Genomic DNA, 20,527 nt, shown 5'->3' on the forward strand with positions numbered 1-20,527 from the left:
GTCTTTGAAAGATGAGCTTTTGAATGTTTTTAATCCTAATATTTATGGTTCCCCAAATATTTGTAACAGTTAAGTTTGATATGAAAAATAACATCTTTGAAAGTTGCACACTTCCCAAACCTAATAAGGAGATTATATGGGATATCTTTAAACTTTCTCTTGGTGTCCAGGAGCCATCCTTGTGAATCTCAGTCCACCTTCTCTGGAAGAGTGGCCCTTCTGTTAGGATAACTGAAATGTGTAAGACACCATTTATACGTTTACAGACATCCCCTAGGACGCTGTGAGTTTTCTATCTTCTTCCTCAGTTATAGCTGAGAAGACCCATGTGGCAACTTCTGGTGTTATCTTCTAATTTGGTATTTGGTATATGATGTACCATCAATTGAAAGTCAATTGACAATGACTACTAGAACTAGTCAATCTTCTTAAAGCACCTTATTTTTCACATAACTCTAATTCATTAATATTTTCACTGAGGTATGTGAATATATACATATGTATTTCCAGAAAACTATTTTTCCAGAGCTAAGGTCTCTCTCTCCCTCTCTCTCTCTTCCCCTCCCTCCTTCTCTCTCTCCCTCTTGCCCGCTCTCCCTCCTTTCTCCTTTTTTTTTTTTTTTGAGACAGAGTTTTGCTCTGTCGCCCAGGCTGGAGTGCAGTGGTGTGATCTCGGCTCACTGCAGCCTCTGCCTCCCGGGTTCCAGCAATTCTCCTGCCTCAGTCTCCTGGGTAGCTGGGATTACAGGCATTCACCACCACGCCCAGCTAATTTTTGTATTTTTAGTAGAGACGGAGTTTCACCATGTTGACCAGGCTGGTCTCGAACTCCTGACCTCAGGTGATTCGCCTGCCTCTGCCTCTCAAAAGTTCTGGGATCACAGGCATAAGCTACTGCGCCCGGCCTTCTCTCTCTTTTCTACCTCCTTCCTTACTCTACCTCTCTTCATATTTTCTTTCCTTCTTATTTGAGAGGACAGTTCTGACTACAGAAAGAAAAAGCTTATGTTTGTCCGAAACAAAAGAGAAACGTTATTCCAGTTACCTTAAAGTATCAATATTCCTTTACCCTACTCCTGACTAATGAACGGTAACTATGGGACACAGCATTTCAGACACTCACATCCAAGAGCCTATCTATGAATTTGGGGTAGCAAACAATACAAGGTTTGTAGCATTTTTTTCCTAAATGTATTGGCCAGTTGTTCTCACTGTGCTGGGAATCCTGAGAAGCAGTATTTTGTTTATTTGTTGTTGTTGTTGTTGTTTTGTTGTTTTGTTTTTTATTTTTTCTCTGCCAGTGTGCTGACCTGCTGGTAGGTACTGAAGACCAACAGCAATTCATAGGAACTGACATTTAGTTCAAGGGCCTTTCAGAGTTCAGAAGCATTTAGAAAAGCATCAGTGAAAGCAACTTACATACCCACCCTTATTGGAGTTACAGCCCTACTAGCTCAGAGGTGCTGAATACCTCCTAGTGAATTGTCTTCCCATGTCATCGATGATTGGTTAACTCAGATTCTCCCTTTGCTTCTATCTTCCATTCATTTAGTCATTAAGGCAGAGTACTGGGCTTTGGGGGTATTTTCTTTTTAATTATAAAACTATTGTCTCCAAAAAATGATCAAAATACTGAAAACTGAAAATCAAAATGATAAACATTCACTAAGCACATACAAAAAAATTATTAATTGCATTTTAGTGCATTTTTCTGGCATTGTTTTGTCTCTTATTTTTCCTTCTTTTAACTTTAATGTTCTCAGAATTTATAAGCCTACATGATTGCATTTTCTCATAGCACTTCTTTTACACAGAATAACATGTGATTAAGAGAAAGAATGGTAGTATTGTGTTTTAGTTCTCAACAGGAGGTATATCCGAATGACTAGGAAGATTTTTCAAAAACATTATTTCTCACACAAAGATATGCTTTGACGGAAAGGGAACAGGGGAAGGGGAGGGCGTGATTGGTGCCACTGCCTTCTGACTGAAATTCCCAAGTGACTCATACCCTCTCTCATAACTCAGGAGTGTGACTAAAAGAAACTCAACCTCTGAATGAGGAAACCTAGGTTTTAGGCAGAGCCCCAGCATTCTTTATATATTTATTCATTCAACTAATACCAAGTGAGTGTTTTCTCGGCCCGCACTGGGCTAGGCTCTACGCCTCAAGTGTTAAAGAAGACAGACAAGTTCTCTGACCTCTTGGAGCTTAAAGTTTAGTTGATGAGACAAGCATTAAACAGATAACCATCTTAACATCAATTTAATTTCTGAATAACATTTTTTTTACCCAGTGTGCTCTGAAAACCTTAGCTATGTGACCCTAGGGAGTTAACCTAACCTCTATGCCTCAGTTTCAGCATCTGCAAGATGGCATAATTCAGACTTGACAAATGACCTTACTAGATACATGGTAGAAAGATTTAGAAAAAATAGTTGTAAATGTGGTGTGAAAAATATAATGTGTTAAATAAATATTATGATTGCCATCAGTTAGAAAGATTAAAAAATACACACACACACAAATAATCCATATCTTCCCTTCTAGTTAACATATATATTCTGGTGACACCATCATCAAAATGAAGGAAGATATGATATATCCAACTAGCTTCAGTGATTTCCTCAGTAGATGTGGAATAAGTTAAAGTAATTGTTAATTGATGACTAGGTACAAACTTTTCTGCTTATCTATCACTGTTAACAAACTACACCAAACTTCAGTGGCTTCATAGAGGTTAAGAATTCAGAAAGGACTCATCTGAGAGATTCTTACCTTCACAGAAGACTGTAACATCAATTGCAGTCACTCAATGGTATTCAGGTTGTGGCTGGGCTAGTGCGGGTTGCGGGCTGAGGAGAGGAAGGGAATGTCTCAGCCTGGCAGCTTGCAAGGAGAGCTGGACCACCAGACTCAGTGGGCCCTTTTCCCCTCCACATAGCCACAGGTGCTCTTTACCTGGTCACCATGTTTTGCTTCTCACATGAAAGATCAGGTCTCCAAGAGTGAGAGTCCCAAGAAACTGAAAGTAGCAATTGCCGGTATATTAAAGCTTGGGCCTGGAAATAAGCATTGTTTCCCTTCCACTGTATTATATCAAAGCAAATCCACCCAAATACAAGGGAAGGAAAAATCAATCTCATTTCTCTATGGGAGGAATGTCTAATAATTTGCAGATCTTTAATCTGCTATGCAAATACTGGTAAACATCAACTATCGCTTAATTCTTTTCTCCACTGGCCTCAGCCCCCATTCATCCATCTTTGTTTCCACAACATGTACTGTGTCAAGTAAACTCCTCATTTTATATAAGATTTATAACAAAGAAAGGAAATGGGGGAAAAATTATTCCCCGCAGGCCCCTCTTAAAGAAGTGACTGAAGAGAGAAACTTGCAACAACGCCCTAAACCAACCAGTGTTAGTACATTCAACCCACAAGCCTGGGGATGGAGTAAGAGTGTCGCTTGTATTGAACTTCTCTCTTTCCTCTATTGGGAACAAAATATTATTTTGTTTTTCATCTGATAATTTACTAACAAAGAGAAAAACAAAAAATAAAGCCCTAAGTGCCTCCTCTCTGATGTTCAGATCTTGACAGTTAAATAGATTTCTAACAGTGTGCTTGTAATGATCAAATGGCAAGTGAACTTAGAGGTCTTAAGGAGTTAATTATGATAGAATTTAAACTGTAGTATATTTTTACTTTCTATATAAGATGTACCGAAAATTATATTTTATCCTAAAGGAAAAAAACATGGCACAAAAAAAAAGAGCATTTGGAGTCAGATACGCCTTAGTTTGAGAAGCATTCCTGACACATAGGAAGGGTAAGACTAGCAACATCACAGCTGAGTTTCCATTTCTTCAACACCATTGTTGCTGAAGAAATCAGGTGTGAAATATGTCTATATAAGGACTAACATAGTAGATTTCCAAGAAATATTTGCCAAAGAAATGAATAAAATCCACATCATCAAAGTAACCATCCAAAAAGTAAGATTTGATTCAGAAAGGGATGACCTCTAAGAAAACCAAAGAGGCGAAGTAACATTTATTAAACACCAACTATGAGCTAGGCATTGTGCAAGTTACTGAGGATAAAGACGAAAACACAGACTTTCCTCTCAGAGAAAAGAATGTAACTTAGAGCTAAATGCAAGGAAGAAAACAATGTTTTTTGGAAATGCAGAGTGTGTGCATACAGCCTGTGGGTCCCAGAGGGGAACAGGCGAGCTGCGCCTTGGGTGAATTTTTAATAATGAGTAGGGATAAATCAAGTAAAAAACAGAGGGCAATGGGGAGAGGCAGGCACAAAAATTATTATGGAAAAAGGCAAATAAGCCCATTAAATGTGCTTTAGATTAGGTCTGAGAAGTAGGGGGAAACAGGCTGGGCATGGTGGCTCACACCTGTAATCCCAGCACTTTGGGAGGCTGAGGCAGGCAGATTGCTTGAGGCCAGGAGTTCGAGACCAGCATGGCCAACATGGTGAAACCCATCTCTACTAAAATACAAAAACCAGCTGGGTGTGGTGCTGCATGCCTGTAATTTCAACTACTCGGGAGGCTGAGGCATGAGAATTGCTTGAACCCAGGAGGCAGAGGTTGAAGTGAGCCAAGATCACACCACTGCACTCCAGCCAGGGCAACAGAGACAGACTCTGTCAAAAAAAAAAAGCAGGGGGGAACAATCCAGTAGGTCTGTATTCCTTTTTAACCTGGCAAGGAGCCCAGTTCCAGGCACATAGTAGGTACTCACAAACTCATTAAAGGCAAGGCAGGAAAGGAGAATGTGGGGTACATGATGAGTTTAGTACTCTATTCTAATGACTTCAGATGTTTTGCTGAAACCCACAGGGATGTGTTGAATGATTTTAAATAAGAGCAATGTGATCATATTTCTCTTTCCCAACCATTCATCTCACAACACTCTGGGAAGAGAATTGGAGGAGATCTATAAACATATAGGTGGGGAAATGGTTAAGCATCTATTAATGCAATCTACTTCTGGAGGGTTGCAAAACTTTTACAAAAATTAAAGCAGGTGTAATGTTCTCTGACTGTTTCACCTGAATCAGAGACTCTCTTGCTCCCTTCCATAGCTGCCTTGAGTGTGAAATTTAGACACAGGCCAAAATACCAGTCAACTCACAGTATATTTCTATTGACCAGCCTGGGTGCTTTCTTGACTAATAAAACTCTTTCCTGATGAAATGACAATTTAGCTCCTGAGCAAGTCTTTGCTGTAAGAATATGTGTGAAGCACAAACCAATAGAAAATGTCTTGTTTTGTGGAACCTATTTTTTTCCCATGTTTTTTCAGCTACTTTTTGGATTTTGCTCTGAGCCCTGAATATTGGTAACCTCTCACACTAAAAGTTCAATCAAAGAAAACACTAGTTTGTACATGATTCACATTATGGCAAAATGGCATTATCTGCTTGAGGCTATAAGATTGTAGATGAAAGGTGGATTGAACATCAAGCCACTAGTATATCTGTCTGGCTGTCAGGCAGAAAAGGGCAAGTGGTCAGTTGGATGAAATGACTTACAAGCCTCCCTTACAAAGTCAAATATGTATCTAAGGATGGTCAGAAAATAAGCACAACCCATACAGCCTTACCTCTGTTGTTCACTCACTCGATTTACATTCATTCATACAATATCTCTTGAGAATCTATTTTACCGTAGGCCCTAAGCTGAATGTGAGAAGTGAAAGGGTGAGCTAGATACAAACAGGCCCTGTTTTTGACTCACTGCCTCAAGGCAATTTAGAGTTAAGCCAAATTTCCCATGGTTTCTGAAATGTAGTCTAATTAGTTCTGTTCCCACACTTGGTTTGTGCCCTCATTCTCAGGATAAATATTTCTATCCTTCAAGGATTTACTCTTAATCTATCTCTTCTATAAATCATCCTTATTATTCTGACTCCAAATAATTTCTTTGTCTTATAGCTGTTTTACAAATGTTAGCCCCCAATCATGTAATGTGCTACTCCATGACTGACTAATTACCTGAAAGAATAAATACAGATACAGATATGCTGATATATAGATATCACAGAATAACATGTGGTTTTCCCAGCTTTCATTTGCAACACAAATAAAGATGAGTATTTACAATTGATAATGTATTTGAAACACCTTCAGCAGGACTGAACAACTAGTTCATATGAATTTCACCAAAGATGACCTATAAAAGTGATTGTTTTATCCCTCAGGTCAGAATCCATTTAGGAGAGATGACTAGATATGTTCCATGTTCAATAGGAAGATAATATTCGTGCCTGAATGTGACAAGTGACATTTTTCAACTGTGAATCTTTAAAAGTTGGCATATAAAGAAATGAAGAAAAGAAAAGAAATTCTACTGCTTATCATCCTCTAAAGAACACATAAATCTGTCACAGAGGAGAGCAACAGAATTGTTCTCTACCCTCCAGCTGAAATATTTCAGAAACAGGAGATTAAAATTTTATTAGATCCTCAGTACTATGCCTGGGAGATAGTGTTCTGTGGATTTTATGAACAATTTGCCATCAGAGTCAGGTTTAGGGAAGAGTCTTAAAACTTTATCCTTCATTATTATTAGTAAACTACTAAACACAAAACAGGAAGTAAAGGCAAATAGGACATGAAAGTCTCAATAAATATTGAGACTTTTACAGTGTTAAAATGTTTACTTCCTCATCTCAGCTCTCCATCCACTATCTGAAACTCCCACCCACCACAAAATCTACAAAAGATTTCTTCTTCACTTACACTTCACGGGGTAAGATTTTTGAATTCTTTTATATCCAAATATCAAAGGAATTGCTTTATTTCTACATTGCACTGTCACATAAACCCTCAAAAGGAAAAAAGACAGCTGTTTTCCTTTAAGTACCTAATTCCCCCCAGTCCATTAATAGTTGAGCAGGGCGCATGTTTGATTGTTATCAAAAGGTCAGATATTATGGAGGCATATTATGATGTATATGCTTGTAAACATTTTCATTTAATCCAAACATTTGTAATCACAAAAAATGCTTTTGTCCACAACTATTAATTTAACTATTTTGTAACTGTCTCTGAAAAACAGTCCAAATCATTATCATTTCTAACTACAACTCAAGGAAATTTTATGTTCTACGTCACATAACCAAAAAACTTTCTAATTTTGACCTTATTTAGAAATAAAAGTTTATTTTAAATTATAAATTAAACATAAGAAGTACTTAAGACTGTTTATAAGGTATGTCAGTAACTATAATACAATAGTGGTAGTGTCCTTATAAGAAGAGACATCAGAGAGCTTGCTCTCTCTCTCCCTCTCCTTGCACATACCAAGGAAATGTCACATAAGGACATAGCAAGAAGGTGGTGGCCATATGCAAATCAGGAAGAGAGCCCTTAACCTAAATCAAATCAGCTGAAACCCTGATCTTGGACTTCTAGCCTCCAGAACTGTGAGAAAATAAATTTGTTTTTTAAGTCACCTAGTCTGTGGTATTTTGTTATGGAAGCTCGAGCAGACTATGACAGGCCCCGTAGTTCCTTTATTCCAGTGAAGTGACAGCAGCCCTTGGAGATTGACACAGTATTGAAAGACTAATTCCTCCAGAAACTGGAAGAGTGCTAACAGCTGTCACCTCTCAGACCTCTCAAAAAAATTGCCTTTGACTGGAGGAATCTGCCTCAACTAGGGTTCTCTTTCCTTCCTAGGGTAGCTCTCATTCTGGCCACAACATGGGCTAAGTAATTTGACCCCCACTTCAGAGCAACCTGTGACATTTGCTAAAGCCTTCACTGAGGCTGCATTGGGATTGGACTTCCTTCAGCAAATTCTGCCTCTTTTCCATCTCTTCCACAGGTATTGATTATAAAAGCATGTCACAATAAACTTATTTTTCTAGACTTACCTTCATGTCAGCATCTGCTTTCTAGAGAAGCCAATCTACAGCTCCACCTCATCAGAATTACTTTTAATTTTTTTTGGTATAGTTTAAAGTGGATTTCCAAAAAATATAATAAACACAGCCTGATCCAAAGGATGAGAAGGAAAACCTTGAAAATTTTACTGAGCACCTGTAATGTGCCTGCATTCTAGTTTATGGTTCTTTCGTATGTGTTATCAATTCTTTTCTTCCTGATGTTTACAGTACCAATATATTCATATCATTCTCCAGGAACACCATCAAATTAAAATACACTCATTGCTAACAAATTTTATGTAATGAAAAGAAAACAATGCTCATTTTAGACAGGAAACTGGTTTATAATGGTTTCGAGAAAGCTGACTGTGCAATGCCTATTCTTGTGTCCCCTGCTTTGCTCATTCACTTGCTTTCTTCTTATTCTTTATTACATTACAATATTTGCCAACCTCCCTTCAATGCTCAACTCAAGTCTCAAATTCTTTATGAAATATCTGTCCATTCCTATTTCCCTTATCTGTAGAGTTTGTGCATGCTATTCAATTAACTCACTGAAAGCTTTTGAGTTCTATAGTTTATATCTCCAAAGGTCTCACAAGCTTTTTAGAGACAGAGAGTATGTATTGTCGTCCTTTAAATCCCTTAATGAGCCCAGTGCCTCACACATCACCTACTGGAAAAAGAGACAAAGACAGATATGAAACTCTTTTTTGCAGTTTTTCAAAGAAAATCAGAGGTAATCTTTACATGAAAAATGTCTAAATTATCTTCTACCTGAAGAACAAGGGGAGCATTTCAACTCATAATTACACAGATAAATAATCAATATCAATACCTTTCATCTATATTAATATTGAAGAATGAGGTTTAGAGGTAAATGGTAATACTCAAGCATTACTTAGATATTCTACAGGTTAAACAAAAGTGGATCTAGCAAATAAAGATGGGCTGGTTTAATTTTTGTATTAATTCAATAAATAATTATTACACACTCACAATATTCTAGAAATTAGGGATATGAAACTCATTTCTCTCTAATCAAAGCAACATCATTTTTTTTACTAGTTCCAGTGAACAAGTAAGAACAGGCAACCCACATAGCATTGGCCGACCAGCCTGATGAAAGGAAGGCACATTTTCAAAAGTCACAGATCCAAATCCATTAAAAAAATTCTCAGAGTATTAGTACATAGAACGTATTTTAAAAAAAAAACTTGCACCATTTATTAAGCATTTGCTGTGTAGGAAGCACTGCCATGTGATTTACATATATTGCCTCATTTAGTCCTTAATAAAAACCTATAATTGTGCATTTTGCAAAGGAGGAATTTGAGAATCTAAAAGTTTATCAGACAGCTTAAATAATTTTCCCAATATTACATTAAGGTATTGTCTGATTCCCAAAACTCTGCTCTTAACTATTACACTGCACTGCACTCAGGAAATGAATGTTGATGCTATTTTTCTACCACAGGTCAATAAAAACAACTGTCAGAGAGACCTCGTTTGGCTGCTAAAGTTTTTCTATTAGATATTTCTTGTTTCCATCTTCATGAGGTGTAATATACTCACTATTTTAATTTTCTTTTTTGCCTATGATAACAATTGCAACTTTAGTTAACTAAAAAGTACATATAAAACTTTAATGTGTCTTTTTCTACATCTGATGACTCCTTTTTCCTTCTGGCCACCTTATTTCATAGATATCAAGTATTCTTTTTTTTTTTTTTTAGATGGAGTCTCACTCTGTCGCCAGGGCTGGAGTGCGGTGGCATGATCTTGGCTTACTGCAACCTCTGCCTCTTGGGTTCAAGCGATTCTCTTGCCTCAGCCTCCCAAGTAGCTGGGATTACAGGCACCCACCACTAAGCCCAGCTAATTTTTTGTATTTTTAGTAGAGACGGGGTTTTACCATGTTGGCCAGGCTGGTCTCGAACTCCTGACCTAGTGATTTGACCGCCTCGGCCTTCCAAAGTGCTGGGATTACAGGCGTGAGACACTGTGCCTGGCCAATATCAAGTATTCTTTTTACAAAGCATTGAAAAAGACATTTTGCCGTAGGAGTTTTACATACTATGAAGAGTTTGGAAGGAAAAATGTAAGAAAGTATTTTTTTTGTCCATCTTAAAATACAGTAAACATTGACCCCGACTTGTTTATGTATTATATTAGGAACTACCTCCAAAATTTGACTTTACTCTTACTGAATGACGCTTACCATAAGTGTTGAGTAAACGAAAATGTACTAGCATCACTGTTTTAAATGTAAATAAGACTATATGAAATATTTACTTTATATGGTGTTTTGTAAAAGACTTAAAAAAATCTCCTGACTTTCCCCTTAAAATATTTACTGAGACAAAAGATAACCAGAATTTAAAATAGCACTGAAAATTAAGCAGAAATACATCTATTGCTGATATTCACTGGAAATCCCCTAAATATATATGTAAACATTGACCCATCGGTGTTATGCTCAGCATTGTGAAAGCAAGAACCACGATCACCATTCATCTCTTCCTTCTGAGCCCAAAGGTTCAGTAAGGCAACAGCTGCACAAATTTGAAGATTGATGAAAATAAGCAGCCACCCATGGTATGTGTGAGAACTCTGACTATCCCCTGGAGTTAGTCTGATATATCTATACTCATCAATGAATGCCTGTTTCTAGCCAGAAAAAGATAGTAAGTTCCTGAAAATGATTTGGGAGGAAATAGTGGGGGGCTGGCAGTGCTATATAAAAACTCAGGAAAAAACTTGGAAAAAGAGAGCAAAAAGAGAAAGAAAAGTAAAAGAGAGAATCTCAGGAAGACTATTGGAAATAGCCATCTTCTGGCACTTCATCTATTAATACAAGGAGTTCAAACACTTCATAGTGGAAAGAACTTGAAGATCCCACCACAGCCCAGCAAAATGGGCTGAGCAGAAAAGGCTGTTGAGAACTTCACAAAAAAGCATAGTATTGTAGAATTTAGGAGAGATCTTAAACAACAGTATGCACAGTGCAGCTGACTAAATATAGAAGAATCAGTACTATGGCCTCAAAAAATTCCGCAGAACAAGAGAAAGTGAATATTTTTAGTATTATACTATAAGTCAGAATTAGAGATCACTTATGAACTCCAGAAACCAGACACATTTTTAAAATATTTTGGTGCTCAATAGGATGTATGAAAACATGAGTTTTTTTGCCATTAAAAGTAACGGCAAAAACTGCAATTACTTTTGCAGCAACCTAACACTTTGAAAAGATAACACAATCAGAAGAAAAGGGAGGTGGCTTATATTGTTATGTCTGAGGTATTGGCAGTAAAATGCAGAAATGATACTGAAGAAAATAAAAATTGTTATTAACCTACAGTGACAAATAGGGCCCTTGCAGTGCAGAAGGAGTCATGGTAACAGACTCTCTTGGGCAAAGCAAGGAAATCCAGGTGCTGAAGGTAAACTTAAACCATCAGGTAATCTCCCAAAGCCTTTGAGAGCCTCAGCTATTGGGAACACCACATGCCAAGGAAGGTGGGGTGGGTTGAAGTCTGAAAAGACTGAGATTAGTTAGATGACCGTAAACATGGGAGTTGGAACACCCAGATCCTCTCCTACATGCCTGTAGCCAGAAGATTATTTCTCACATACATCTTCACTGGCAGGAGAATAGTCGGCTATCCTCAGGAAAGCTCTGGACTTTGTAACAGAGCACAGCAGAGAGCAGGAGACAGTATGTGAATGAAAAATACAGTGAGGTATGCATACTTTTCTCCACCTTCTTTCCTCTTTTTTCTGTCCTTCTCCTTGCCTCACTCAGGATTCCAGCAACTGAGTATAAGGATCCTCCTCTCTCTGTACCCCACCACAAAAAGCTGGAAAAAAAAGATTCTTGGGTGTAAATCTATACGCGCCCCCCCAAAAAAATGTTCCTATTATGACATTTTGTAGGTCCTTCAATTAAAAGGCTGACTCTCTTCCCAATCACTATGGTGTTCATGAATCCACCAACCAACAGGCCCACTCTCCCCACAGAGATTTGACTTCTTTTTTTTTTTTTTCTTTATTATTATTATTATTATTATTATACTTTAGGTTTTATGGTACATGTGCGCAATGTGCAGGTAAGTTACATAGAGCTTTTTGGTGCCTCTTGAATATGAATAGACTATGAATGGAAAGATCAAGAACAACAATTATTTAAAAACTGTTTCAATGTAAAAAGGAGAAACCAAAAACTGGAACAAAAAATATTTTTTAAGGAAAAAAGCTAAGAAAACATAGAGAGAAGAAGAAAGCTGATGGAAATCAAATATATGTATGTATATGTATGAATAGAGGATTAAGATGGCAGATAGGATGCAGGACTAACTTGCAGCTCCTGCTTGGAAGGATGAAGCAGTGTGTGGAGACCCACATCATGAACTTTTAATCTCAGAATTACCTCAAGAACAGCTCCAGGAAAACAGCAGATTGGATACGGGAGCAAACCAGGGCTACATTGGAGGTTGAAATAGCAAAGAGTAGACACCTTTTTAGACAGGTGTTCTTCAGCACCACTGACAACACGGTTTCGACAGTATTTCATGACAATGGATGATGGCAGTTCTACAACAGCATGCCTCTCAACTAGGAATCTGGGCAGACTATATTGGAGGAAGTCATTATGTTATACAGCCTCACAATGATACTGAGGACACCATGAGTGATCAAGAAGACACAAATGGTTCAAAAGTAAGTTTCAGAGAACAAAATATGTATCTTCCAATAACAAATGTGGCTAGGATAATGAAAAATGCCATACCTCAAACAGGAAAGGTTGCAAAAGATGCCAAAGAATGTGTTCAAGAATGTGTAAGTGAGCTCATCAGCTTTATAACATCTGAAGCAAGTTGAAAGGTGCCATCAAGAGAAACAGAAAACAATGGAGAAGATATTGTTTGCCATGTATATTAGTCTGTTTTCACACTGATAAAGGTATACCCGAGACTGGGAAGAAAAAGAGGTTTAATTGGATGTATAGTTACACATGGCTGGGGAGGCTTCAGAATCATGGTGGGAGGTGAAAGGCACTTCTTACATGAGAGAAAATGAGGAAGAAGCAAAAGCAGAAACCCCTGATAAACCCATCAGGTCTCATGAGACTTATTCACAGTCATGAGAACAGCACAGGAAAGAACAGCCCCCATGATTCAATTACCCCCCCTTAAGTCCCTCCCACAACACGGGGGATTTCTGGGAGATAAAATTCAAGTTGAGATTTGGTGGGGACACAGCCAAACCATATCACCAATGTCTACCTTAGGCCTTGACAGTTATGTGGAACCTCTGAAATTATACCTTCAAAAATTCAGAGAGGCTACAAAAGGAGAAAAGGGAGTTGGTGGAGCAGTCACAGCTACAGATGGACTAAGTAAAGAGCTTACAGAGGAGGCATTTACTAACCAGTTACCAGCTGGCTTAATAACCACAAATGGTCAACAACAAAATGTTATGGTTTACACAACAGATTTCTAGTGTTCAACAAATTCAGTTTACATGATCTGAAGAAATGATGGAATGAAGGGTATAGAGAAATAAGAGTCTGTATGATTCTGGAACAGACATCAGAAGAAAATGATTGGTGAAAAGATGTATCTTTGTATATTAAATAGCTGTAATGTAGTTTCCTGATGCTTCACTAATTGAGGTGTTAATTCTGACTTAAGAATCTTTTTCATCAATGATTTTAAAGAAAAATTTGGATTTTAAAGGTGTTAAAATATATATATATATATATATATATATTTTTTTTTTTTTTGAGACAGAGTCTTGCTCTGTCACCCAGGCTGGAGTGCAGTGGTGCGATCTCAGCTCACTGCAAGCTCCGCCTCCCAGGTTCACACCATTCTCCTGCCTCAGCCTCCCAAGTAGCTGAGACTACAGGCGCCCGCCACCATGCCCAGCTAATTTTTTGTATTTTTTAGTAGAGACGGGGTTTCACCGTGTTAGCCAGGATGGTCTCAATCTCCTGACCTAGTGATCCGCCCACCTCAGCCTCCCAAAGTGCTGAGATTACAGGCATGAGCCACTGCGCCCAGCCAGGTATTAAAATATTTTTGTTTTGTCTGAGAGTTTGTTGCTCTGTATGACTCTTGAATGCATTGTATATTGCAATTTATTACTGTCAGAGATTTGTAGACAGTTTCTTATTGTCATATTGAATCATGTTACTTTTGTAATTCAAGTAAGCAGCTGGGTTAATTCATGATATTTGCCCTTTTAATAAAATATAAGGGTAGAGTTCAAAAAAAAAAGAACTACCACAGGAACATACCAGGAAAGCTGAGAGAATCCACAGACACTTCAAAGGAACTGGATCACCACTGCAGGCTCCCTGAGATGCTGAAAAACTATGAGTCTGCTTGCTTTCTCAATGGGGAGGCTCATGGTCTGGGGCAAGTTCTTAGCCCTGGTCACCGACTGCCTGGAAATAGACTCAGTGCTGCTGTTGGGGCACGGTGGAAGTGAGACCGGCCTTTAGGACTGTGGGCTGCGTAGGAGCAGAGTGAGGCCTGTGACTGCTGGTTTTCCCCCACTTCCCTGGTGACCTGTATGAGTCAGCAGGGGCAGTCATAATCCTCCTGGGAACATAACTCCACCAGATTGATACTCACACCCCCATCCCCAACCTCAGCCACAGCAATCCCCACTCAAGGAGAGGCTGAGCTCAGACACGCCTGTCCCTGCTCCACCTGGTGGTCTTTATCTATTTGTCCCAGCAGCCAAAGACAAAGGTCAGAATCCCTTGGGAGCTGTATGGCTCTGCCCACCATCTAAGAAACCTGAATACTTAACCGGTGTCCTGGGGCAAGTTTGCATCTTCCTTATAGGGCCGCAGCTGATGTGCTCTTTTTTTTGAGATGGAATCTCACCCAGGCTGTAGTGCAGTGGTGTGATCTCAGCTCACTGCAATCTACACTTCCTGGGTTCAAGCGATTTTCCTGCCTCAGCCTCCCCAGTAGCTGGAACTACAGGCATGTGGCACCATGCCTGGCTAATTTTTGTATTTTTAGTAGAGATGGGGTTTTGCTATGTTGGTCAGTCTGGTCTCAAACTCTTAGCATCAAGTGATCCACCCACCTTGGCCTCCCAAAGTGCTGGGATTACAGGCGAGAGCCACTGTGCCCAGGTTGATGTGCTTTTGAAAGCACCACCACCTGGCTGGAGGTCAAGAGACACAAAACCAGTGCACTAAACGAAAACACAACCAAAGACCCTAACAGAGTTCACATCACTCCCCTGCTACATCCACAAGAGCAGGTGCTGGTCTCCATGGCTGCAAGACCTGAATATGGATCACATCACACAACTCTTTGTAGACATTTCCCAGGACCAGCCTGGAGCCCAGTAGCTCTGCTGGGCAGCTAGACCAAAAAGAGCAAAAACAATCACTATACTTGGGATCTCAGAAGCCCCATTCCTAGGGGAAGAGGGGAAACATCACATTAAAGGAGCACCTCATGGGACAAAAGAATCTGAACAGCAGACATTAAATCCCAGATCTTCCCTCTGACATAATCTACCCAAATGAGAAGGAACCAGAAAAACGATTCTGGTAATATGATAAAATAAGGTTCTTTAACACCCCCAGAAGATTATACCAGCTCACCTGCAGTGGATCCAAACCAAGAAGAAATGTCTGAATTGCCAGAAAAAGTATTCAGAAGGTCAATTAATAAGCTAAACAAGGAGGCACCAGAGAAAAGTGAAGTCTAACCTTAGCAAATCAACAACATGATACAGTATATGAAAGAAAATTTCTTCAGTGAAACAGAGAGCATTAAAAAAAAAACATAACTTCTGGAAATCAAGGACACAGAGAAATGCCAAATGCACTGGAAAGTCTCAGCAATAGGACTGAACAATCAGAAGAAAAAACTTCAGAGCTCAAAGATAAGGCTTTCAAATTAACCCAGTCCATCAAAGACAAAGAAAAATCATAAAAATAAATGAACAAAGCCTCCAAGAAGTTTGGAACTATGTTAAACCTCAAAACTTAAGAATAATTGGTTTTCCTGAGGAGGAAGAGAGATCTAAAGTTTGCAAAACATATTTGAGGAAATAATCAAGGAAAACTTCCCAGGCCTTGCTAGATATCTAGACATCCAAATACAAGAAGCTGAAAGAACACCTGTGAAATTCATTACAAAAAGATCATCGCCTAGGCACATGGTCATCAGGTATCTAAAGTCAAGATGAAGGAAAGAATCTTAAGGGCTATGAGGCAAAGCATCAGGTAACCTATAAAGAAAATCTCTCAAATTAACAGCAGATCTCTCACCAGAAACCCTACAAGCTAGAAGGGACTGGGGACCTATTTTTGGCCTTCCTAAACAAAATAATTATCAGCCAAGAATTCTGTAACCAGTGATACTAAGCTTCACAAATGAAGGAAAGATAGTCTTTTCAAGACAAACAAATGCTAAGAGAATTCACCACTACCAAGCCAGCACTACAAGAACTGCTGAAAGGAGCTCTAAATCTTGAAATGAATCCTGAAAATACACCAAAATGGAACCTGCTTAAAGTATAAATTTTATGAGACCTATATAACAACAACACAATGAAAAAAAGTATTCAGGCAACAAACAGCATGATGAGTAGAATAGTACCTCACATTTCAATACTAACATTGAATGTGAATGGCCTAAATGATCTACTTAAAAGATACAGAATGGCAGAATGGATAAGAATTTACCAACCGAGTTTCTGTTGTCTTCAGGAGACTCACCTAACACATAAGGACTCACATAAACTTAAGATAAAAGGGTGGAGAAAGATATCTATGCAATGGACACCAAAAGCAAGCAGGAATAGCTGTTCTTATATCTGACAAAACAAACTTTAAAGCAACAGCAGTTAAAAAAAAAAAAACAAAGAAGGGCATTATATAATAATAAAAGGAGTCGTCCAACAGGAAAATATCACAACTATAAATATACGTGTACCTAACACTGGAGCTCCCAAATTTGTAAAACAATGACTGCTAGACCTAAAAAATGAGATAGGCAGCAACACAATAATAGTGGGGGACTTCAATACTCCACTGACAGCACTAGACAGGTCATCAAGACAGAAAGTCAACAAAGAAACAATGGACCTAAAATATTCCCTACAACAAAAGGACTTAACAGATATTTATAGAACATTCTACCCAATAACTGCAGAATATACATTCTATTCATCAGCCCATGGATCATTCTCCAAGACAGACCACATGATAGGCCACAAAACAAGTATCAGTAAATTTAAGAAAATTGAAGTTATATAAAGTACTCTTTCAGACCACAGTGGGATAAAATTGGAAACCAACTCTAAAAGGAAGCCTCAAAACCACACAAATACTTGCAAATTAATAACCTGCTCTTGTATGATCATTGAGTCAACAATGAAATCAAGATGGAAATTAAAAAAATACTTTGAACTGAAAGATAATAGTGACACAACCTATCAAAACCTCTGGGATTCAGCAAAAGAAGTGCTAAGAGGAAAGTTCATAGCATTAAATGCCTGCATCAAAAAGTGTGAAAGAGCAGAAATAGACAATCTAAGGTCACATCTCATGTAACTAGAGAAATAAGAAGAATCCAAACCCACGCTCAGGAGGAGAAAATAAATAAAGACCAGAGCAGAATGAAATAGAACTGAAACAAGCAAACAAACAAAATACAAAAGATAAATGAAACAAAAAGATGGTTCTTTGAAAAGGTAAGCAAAATTGATAGACCATTAGTGAGATTAACCAAAAAAAGAAAAGAGAAGATCTCAATAAGCTCAACTAGAAATGAAACAGGAGATATCACTATTGATACCACATAAATACAAAAAATTATTCAAAGCTACTATGAACACATTTACACACGTAAACTAGAAGACCCAAAGGAGATGGAGAAATTTCTGAAAATATACAACTCTCCTAGATTGAATCAGGAAGGTATAGAATCTCTGAACAGACCAATAACAAGCAGTGAGACTGAAATGGTAATTTAAAAATTACCAGCAAAAAAAATTTAGGGCCAGAAAATTCAAAGCTGAATTCTATCACATTCAATGAAGAATTGGTGCCAATCCTATTGACACTATTCCAAAAGATAGAGAAAGAGGGAATCCTCTCTAAATCATTCTATGAAGCCAGTATCACTCTAATAAAAAAAAGCCAGGGAAGAACATAACAAAAAAAAAAAAAAAAGAAAAATGCTCAACAAAATAGTAGCTGACATAATCGAACAGCATATCAAAAATATAATCCACCATGATCAAGTGGGTTTCATATCAGGGATGCAGGAATGGTTTAACATATGATTTACATGATCATATGTTAAAAATCACATGATTATCTCAATAGACACAGAAAAAGTATTTGACAAAATCCAGCATCGCTTTATGATTAAAACCCTAGGCAAAATCAGCATAGAAAGGACATACCTTGGCAGCTCCAGACAGAGCAGTGGGTGGTGGCTCACAATGTGAATTATAGCTTCAGACCTACTGCAAGAACAAACCAGCAATTCCCAGAGGACCCATAGACCCTCTGAAGGAAGCAGACTGCTCCTGCAGCAACCAGGAGATCCCCACAAAATTGAGTGCCCCAACTGCAGAAGTGGGAAAGGGAGACCCTCCTCTCCCTAACACATACTCTCACTCAAGAAGCTGAAGGTCTGTTTGTGGGAGAAGTTTCTGACATTACCTGTGTGTCCAGAATTGGTGGGTTCTTGGTCTCACTGACTTCAAGAATGAAGCCGTGGACCCTCGCAGTGAGTGTTACAGTTCTTAAAGGTGGCGTGTCAGGAGTTTTTTCCTTCTGATGTTCAGATGTGTTTGGAGTTTCTTCCTTCTGGTGGGGTTCATGGTCTTGCCAGCTCAGGAGTGAAGCTGCGGATGCGGACCTTCAGGTGAGTGTTACAGCTCTTAAGGTGGCGCGTCTGGAGTTGTTATTCCTCCTGGTGGGTTTGTGGTCTCGCTGGCTTTAGGAGTGAAGCTGCAGACCTTCGCGGTGAGTGTTACAGCTCATAAAGGTGGTGTGGACCCGAAGAGTGAGCAGCAGCAAGATTTATTGCAAAGAGTGAAAGAACAAAGCTTCCACAATGTGGAAGGGGACCCCAGCAGGTTGCCACTGCTGGCTTGGGCAGCCTGCTTTTATTCTCTTATCTGGCCCCACCCAAATACTGCTGATTGGTCCATTTTACAGAGAGCCTAGTGGTCTGTTTTGACAGGGTGCTGATTGGTGCGTTTACAATCCCTAAGCTAGACACAAAGGTTCTCCACCTCCCCACTAGACTAGTTAGATACAGAGTGTGGACACAAAGGTTCTCCAAGTCCCCACCAGAGTAGCTAGATACAGTGTCCATTGGTGCATTCACAAACCCTGAGCTAGACACAGGGTGCTGATTGGTGTGTTTACAAACCTTGAGCTAGATACAGAGTGCCAATTGGTGTATTTACAATCCCTTAGCTAGACATAAAGGTTCTCCAAGTCCCCACCAGACTCAGGAGCCCAGCTGGCTTCACCCAGTGGATCCCGCACCAGGGCGGCAGGTAGAGCTGCCTGCCAGTCCTGCGCCATGCGCCCGCACACCTCAGCCCTTGGGTGGTCGATGGGACTGGGCGCTGTCAAGTAGGGGGCGGTGCTCGTTGGGGAAGCTCGGGGGGTGCAGGAGCCCACGGACGGGGGATGGGGGTGCAGGGGGAGGGGGGTGTTGATGGGGAGGCTCAGGCATGGCAGGCTGCAGGTCCCGAGTCCTGCCCCACTAGCAGCTAAGGCCTGGGGAGAAGTCCAGCACAGCAGCTGCTGGCCCAGGTGCTAAGCCCCTCACTGCCTGGGGTGGCAGGGCCAGCTGGCGGCTCCCAGTGTGGGGCCCGCCAAGCCCAAGCCCACCCGGAACTCCAGCCTGCCCACAAACACCAGTCGCAGCCCCTGTTCCTGCTCGCACCTCTCCCTCCACACCTCCCTGCAAGCTGAGGGAGCCGGTTCTGACCTTGGCCAGCCCAGAAAGGGGCTCCCACAATGCAGCCGTGGGCTGAAGGGCTCCTCAAGTGCTGCCAAAGTGGGAGCCCAGGCAGAGGAGGCACCCAGAGCAAGTAAGGGCTGTGAGGGCTGCCAGCATGCTGTCACCTGTCACCTGGAGCTGAATCAATTTGGAGAGATGCGGAAAATACAGGGGTAGAGGAAGCATCAGAAAGGCCCTAGGAGCTCACTGGGTCCCCTAGCAGGCCATTCCTGCCTGGCACCACAGGGATCCAATGGGAGAGGAGCAAGGGGTAAAATACAAAGGGAGAAGCAAATCTCTACCTGAACTTTGTGAAAATTTCAACAGGGAGAGAAGCCTCCTGGCCAGAACTCGGAGAAGGGTGTGAATCCAGTATGCAGACTCCACAGGAGCGGGAGGAAACAAGCCCTTTTCTTTCACAGCTTGGAGGCAGGTAGCCTGGGGTAGATTTTCAAGCCCATATGGTTCTCTGCCTGGAAACGTTTGGGGGTGGGGGGCGGTACACAGTGGGAAGGGCACAGCCCTCCAGATTGTGTGGGAGCTAGGTGGGGCCTGTGGCTGCTGGCTTTCCCCTACATCCCTAACAACCTTCAT

General features: G+C 40.0%; 1 pseudogene; it reads left to right on the top strand.

Annotated features, from left to right (window-relative positions):
• Positions 1 to 12,490: 12,490 nt before the first annotated feature.
• Positions 12,491 to 13,451, top strand: LOC100440647 (nuclear transcription factor Y subunit beta-like; annotated as a pseudogene).
• The last annotated feature ends 7,076 nt before the right edge of the window (positions 13,452 to 20,527 follow it).

The sequence above is a fragment of the Pongo abelii genome, chromosome 2, assembly GCF_028885655.2.
Source record: "Pongo abelii isolate AG06213 chromosome 2, NHGRI_mPonAbe1-v2.0_pri, whole genome shotgun sequence".
Classification (NCBI taxonomy): domain Eukaryota; kingdom Metazoa; phylum Chordata; class Mammalia; order Primates; family Hominidae; genus Pongo; species Pongo abelii.